The following is a 6,219-nucleotide window of genomic DNA, read 5'->3' on the forward strand; positions in this document are numbered from 1 at the left end:
AATTAAAAATCATTATATGCTACAAACAAAAATCTGTTTCCAAGCTCAAAGACGAAGAGAAAGAAGGAAAGGTAAACTGAATACAGAGAGGTAAGTCAAAAACTCTGCCATGTTATTTTGCTTTTGTTCCGTTATACACAAACACACCCTCTCTCTCTGCAGGACAGCAACAATGTTTTAATGTGATTCTGTCCTGAGATGAACAGAAGGTGGAATATGTCACTTGGGGACTTGATAGAATTGCAAATGACAGTCTGAGTAGACGGAAACGAACCAAGGCCGCGCTCACAGCTTGTTCATGACTTGATCAGCAGAGTTCACCAACTGTACACACAGCAACATATGGCATTTCCAGGGCCTTTATTATGAAATGCATAGTTTACGTCAACTGTTGTCATTTACCGAGACGCACGCCAAACTGTTGTCAGATACATGAGGAACACACACACCTGTGACATCATAACAAGAGATAGGAACTTACTGTCGCTCTTCTGCTTTCGACAGCGACCCACTTCAGGGAACTGAACCAACAATCTTTGAATAATATACAACCATTTGTTAAATAAAGTTCTTATTTAAACATTTGTATTTATTTTTTATAAGTAATGTTGCAATGAGCGAGATTATAATCAATTTAGTGTGACCTCACTTAATACGTTATTTCAAATACAAGTTGTGGTGACAAATTAAATGGCTGTCTGGATTATATTCAGAGGCAAATCATTTTTGAGTGAAGGAAGCGCCACATTGTAACGTGCCGCAGTGAGTCACAGAGGTGGGCGGAGTGGCCAGACACAGCCCAAGACTTTGACACCAAAGTAAGACTACAAAGTAAATCTCAATGATATGCAGTACTTCTGCCGTCCGCCCTCAGAGTAAGGACACAAAGTGTCCACCTCTTTTTTTTTGTATCCATTTAGCCATATTTCAATTTGCTTCTTGCATTATTTTCCTTGTGAGAACATTTTATGTCTCCCTTTGAAATGAAATGCTCTCTTAAAGAAAGATGAATGGATTAAATTCACTCTCTTTATCACTGTCTTTATGTCCAAGCTCTGCTGCATTTTCCTTTTGATTAACGAGGAAAAATGTCCACTGTCCAGAACTTCATCTATAATATGAAAGCAATGCCTCAGTTGCAGCAGGTCTGTCATTAATCTATGACTCTCAGGTGGAGGGTGAAAAATCATATACAGTATAGGAACTTCATGGTGTTTTTCACTGAAACCAACCAGATTCTTTCAGATTTTATACTATCCTGTTGCAGTATGTCACTGTTTACTTGAAGTACTTTTGGTTTTACCAACATTTATCATTAGAATAAGTAGAAAACAGACAGTAAAATAAAGTCGGCCCAGTGTGTGGTAGCAATACAACATGTTAAACAAGTGCAGTGCTATTCTGTTTTATAACCTGACAACTTTCAGAAAAAGAAAAAAAAGATTTGCCTTTGAAAGTTATCCTTTTATAAAGTTCTTTAAAGAATAATTAGCAAAAAAGGCCTGAATCAAAATAATTTAAAGAAGGCTAATGTGAGTGGTTGGTATCCTGCAGAAACCACGCCGTAACATCTTTGTATTACTGTCATGCATTTGTGACTTGTCCCTGTGTTGATGAAGGTGACTTAGAAATCCCACAGATGATTTACTATTAAGTCTGAGTAATGTCTGAGACAAGTCTGCAGTCAACAACAGGAAGTTACACATTAAATCTAAAACCAATGTGGACGTAGGTCACCAACTGGTGTGTGAATCGCTCTATAACAGTAACATCAATGACCTGCTCACCTGGAGCAGACAGAGGTTTAGTGTCTTGCTCAAGGACACTTGGACATGTGGCCTGTTTAAACCACTAAACCTGCAATTAATAGATGATCCCCTGTACCACCTGACCTTGTCGCCCGTACGATTTAGTGTGAAGAGCGGAAGTAAGACCCCATTGCCAGTCAGCCAACAACTTCACAAATCCAATTAATATTTCTCAATAACAGAATAAGGAGAGGTCGGTCTCCAACTCACAACTCATCTGCACCACATTCGAAGATATAGATGGATTTCATATAATTCATAAATCATTATGGAAGTCGTCTTAATATTCCTGTAAAACAAAAACAATTTGGTCAGATGCTAATCTTTTCTAAAATTCGGTCAGATGTAGAATTTAAACAGGGATGTAAGGGTCAGTTTCCTGCTCTGCTTAAAAGCCTATTTTGTGATTAACAGTTTATTCATGGTTTCTCAGAAAATTTGACTCACCTTTTATCTACCGACTGTGAAATCATATCATGGAAGGGGAAAAACACTGTCTGGTTCACCGTTGAGTGGAGAAATTTAATCACGAGTATTTCTGGCTTTTGTCAAGGTGAATTAAAGAACCACCGGCTGGCTGATTCAGGGCAACAGAAGGTTCTGCAGTTCTGGACAGCGCAAGGACATTTATTTCACTTTCTGGTCATTTAAAAACACAAAAAATATACACTACAGACAAGAAAAATTGAAATCCCTGTACAATCTCACCTGCTGTGCAAACAAGCAGAACAGCAATCAATTCAACATTATATCAGCATCATATTCCATTTTTATTAAGACTGTTTCAGATAGGTCTTGAATGACTGATCTCTATGTTTCTGGGTTGTTGTGTTACATCAATATTACAATATCCTTGTAACACAAATCAATCCTAAACTACAAACTAAAGGCTCAAAAAAGATCGAGGATTACCATAATTGAATCAACAGCATACACAACTTGAAAACTTCAACTTTCAAAACTTTGCAGAGCTCTGTAAAAATAATAACAATGTCTGATATTTTCAACATTTATAGTACATCATGTGCATGCCAGATACGTCTCTCACCAGACCGTTCTTGCTTTACTATAATCTCTCTGCATGCAATTGTACTCACAAGCCTGAAACCTATATTACATAAATTCCAGAGGAAATGGAATTCAGCAATAGAGATTTCACAACACTGTGTCACCGCTATTCTTGTCAGGTTTATCCCAATTATATTGTGCAAGTCTGTCAAACTATATCTCTCCCATGTTTGGGATTTTATGAATTTCAAGTCCAAAAAGTGACATTTTAAGATCAAACCCCAGATCAAAGGCATTCCCTGTGTGAATGCAGACATCCTGATCCTCATTTAATTTCAGCCAACATTCAGCCACAGACAGCAAACACATGAATTTGATGTTTCTGAACATTTTTCCTAACAACACTCTACTTTTTCCCCAATGAAATCTCTTTGTATCCTAGTAATGTGTCGATACATAGCTGCTCTGCCATTGTTTTGGCATCAAACTGCACGTTGCTCTAGCAACTTACAGTGTGTACATCAACTGAAAGCTCAAAAGATGCTGGAAATTTCAAGGTTTCACCTTTTGAATAAAGGCAGTTGTAGCAATCATTTGACATTGACATTATGACATTTTGTTTAGTTTCTGTGTGCGTGTGTGTGTGTGTGTGTGTGTGTGTGTGTGTGTGTGTGTGTGTGTGTGTGTGTGTGTGTGTGTGAATCAACTTGGGGGAGGTTCACCTCAGGTGATTCTTACCTACACATCTTCTTTCAGCACAATCAGAACAGATCAGTGCCCTCAGGCCTGTATAAAGCTCTTGCGGTGCATCATTTTCAAAACTTCTCTTATTGTGTCGTCATGTTTCCTTAATGGTCTCATCAGCAATACTCCCTTTCTCATTCATCCGCATCAGTGGCAGTGCAATCTTCTCTGGCTACTCTCATATCTGCTGAAACAGTTAGAAACATAAATGTTGTTGTTTTTATGAGTAAACATCAATAATAGTGTACTTTCAAAGCTATAATTTCTGACTGCTAGGGGAAGGACACCGTGCGCAAAACAAACTCACATCAATGATTCCTTGTGTGTTAATTTATCAAGTGGATAATCTACCAAGTTATTGTATGATATTATTTACAGATCAATATGATAATTTCCTCTGAGTCCTCTGTCTGGTTAACTTCCAAAGGTATGGCAAACAGAATTATGTGAAAACTACTGTACAAATTTCAACCAAACTTGGTGGAAGGATGGCACATGGGCCAAGAAAGATCCCATTACATTTTGGCGCTGATCTGGGCTGTTGGGCCTGAGGGAGGTATGCGCTCTACTGAGTGCCATTCTCGTTAGTATTTCTTCAGCCTTGGTTTTTTTTTTGCTGACTGCTCAGCCAACTCGACTTGTTGGATGTGTAACTTTTTTCACCAGCCCCTAATATATTTCAGCTCCCCAATCGTTTCACTCTGGACAGGCATCGTACAATCGGGTAGAGTGACCTTGAGCCGGAAACAACTTCCCAGTCTTTTGTACTGTAACGGAAACTCATCCAAACAATATGGTTATAGTGGATTATACCTATTCTATATACATATTAGGAGAACTATGTGAATTTATGTTAAAACTCAAATTTAAAATTAAAACAAACAATTTTGTCTTTTAGGGAAAGATACTGTAAGGATTGAGGTTAATAATAGATGCAGATATTCTCAGTCCCTTTCGGGAGTTTGATTCAACATTCCATTCATGACCCTACTCCTCCCTTGCCATTTTACAGCCTATTAATAGTGAGAGTAATCATAGCATCTCCATGTGTACCTACAGCAGGAGGTGTGTATTCTCAACACACAGTCCATATGGCTACTAATTATGTTTTGGCGCTGAGCATTTAAGTGTGTCCATATTAGAGCCAGGTACCTGTAGATCTGACAAGCATCGGCTGTGAATCGCAGACACACTGCCCTCTGTGAATAAATCATGATGATGTGAACAATATTTTACAGACCATGGAACAGGAGTGTGGAGTGGAGATCACTGCTACTGAGAAATGACAGAGGCCAAACTCTTGTCTGACACAACTGCTTGTGGTCTTTTAGCCATTATCACCTCTTTTTGTGAAAAACAGCAGAACTCTTTTAGTAAGCACAGCCCTCTCTCTCACCTTGCTCTATGGTTGCTGTGTGTTATTATTGTGAGGCGGTTTTGAAACTCAACCACCTGAAGGGGGGTTACCACCACCATGTTGACCATATGGTCATCTTATTATGCACTGGCAGGGCATCTTAATGAGAGTCTGCAACCTGACAGAGATATTCTTTTGTGATCACACACGCTCACACACACGCGCACACACACACACACACACACACGCAAAGACACGCACACACACGCGCGCCCACACAAACACACACACACACATTCTTATGTTAAAGTACAAACATTTATGGAGACACAAAAAGATGAAATTTACATGAAGAAACTCTAAACACAGAAAAATAATATGCATCTGCTACAATAAAAGTGCTTTACTGACACCTAGTGGTAATAGTCAAACTAAATTTGTACAACACGATGAGCTCAAACTAATCAAGTCTCTGTGATGCATTTGTATTGGAATAATTGTTAGGGTTTTTTTTAAATACACCATAAAATAACATTAAGAATAAAAAAATAACATTTTACATGTTAAAATGGCATTAAGCCCAAAAGACGAGGATGAATCCTTTGTGCAAAAACTGACTATATAAGGTGAATGACAAGGCAAACAAGCACTTTTAAATTAAGTGTGAAACCATAAAACTGTATTTAGGTTGTGCTGTAACAACAGAGAACTTGTTTCCATGGTGTTTGTTGAGCTTTAGATGATACATAAGCTTTTCAACCACAAACTGAGATAAAGGACATAAAACCTGGCCTTTCATGCTTCTGTCTGGTCACTACTCACCAACCCATACAAAGATATACGCACAAGTATACAAAGCTCGATGAAAAGACAGTCCTTGTCAATTTGGGGCCATATATAAGGATGGCATTATATCAAGGGGATTATCTTGGATATCTGATGTATTTTTCAGAATAAAAGGAGGAAGAATTTATGCGAAATACCCAAAGAAAACAGCAGTGCACCCTCCATACAGCATCTCCATGCCAACGCCTATCTTTAGTACAGAACACTAAGATAAATGTTAGTCTTAGTTAATTAAAAACACAGTGTGTGTGTGTGTGTGTGTGTGTGTGTGTGTGTGTGTGTGTGTGTGTGTGTGCATGTGTGCATGTGCGCAACTGTGTGCGTGTACGTGAAAGTGCAAATGATCCTTGTACTTTTTTACTGCCCCTCATAAAAGCGTCATAGATAAGCTGACATTTTCTGTCAGACATAAACCCACAAACATACTTCCTGGTTTTCTATAGTTTACGTAAACTA

This window comes from Scophthalmus maximus, chromosome 4, assembly GCF_022379125.1.
Source record: "Scophthalmus maximus strain ysfricsl-2021 chromosome 4, ASM2237912v1, whole genome shotgun sequence".
Lineage (NCBI taxonomy): Eukaryota > Metazoa > Chordata > Actinopteri > Pleuronectiformes > Scophthalmidae > Scophthalmus > Scophthalmus maximus.